Raw genomic sequence first — 246 nt, 5'->3', positions numbered from 1 at the left:
GCCATCTGATCCCGGCGCTTGCCGACGCCTCGTCCTTTTCGTCTCCTCTTGTCGGAGACACAACAGCTGTTCGCCGCCAGGGCTGGCCAGGTGTTAAGACAAAAGTAGAGGACTGCAGAATCCATGGTGAGAACCCTCAAATCCCATCTAGACGCTGGCTTGTGCTTCGTCCTCCGCAGCAGGACACCTCAGCCAGCCCCAGCAGGATTTAGGGATAAAAGGGGGTAAGAGGCCGTGGAAGGCGGT

The sequence above is a fragment of the Penaeus monodon genome, chromosome 32 (assembly GCF_015228065.2).
Source record: "Penaeus monodon isolate SGIC_2016 chromosome 32, NSTDA_Pmon_1, whole genome shotgun sequence".
In the NCBI taxonomy this organism is placed as follows: Eukaryota; Metazoa; Arthropoda; class Malacostraca; order Decapoda; family Penaeidae; genus Penaeus; species Penaeus monodon.
This window is presented reverse-complemented; position numbering follows the sequence as displayed.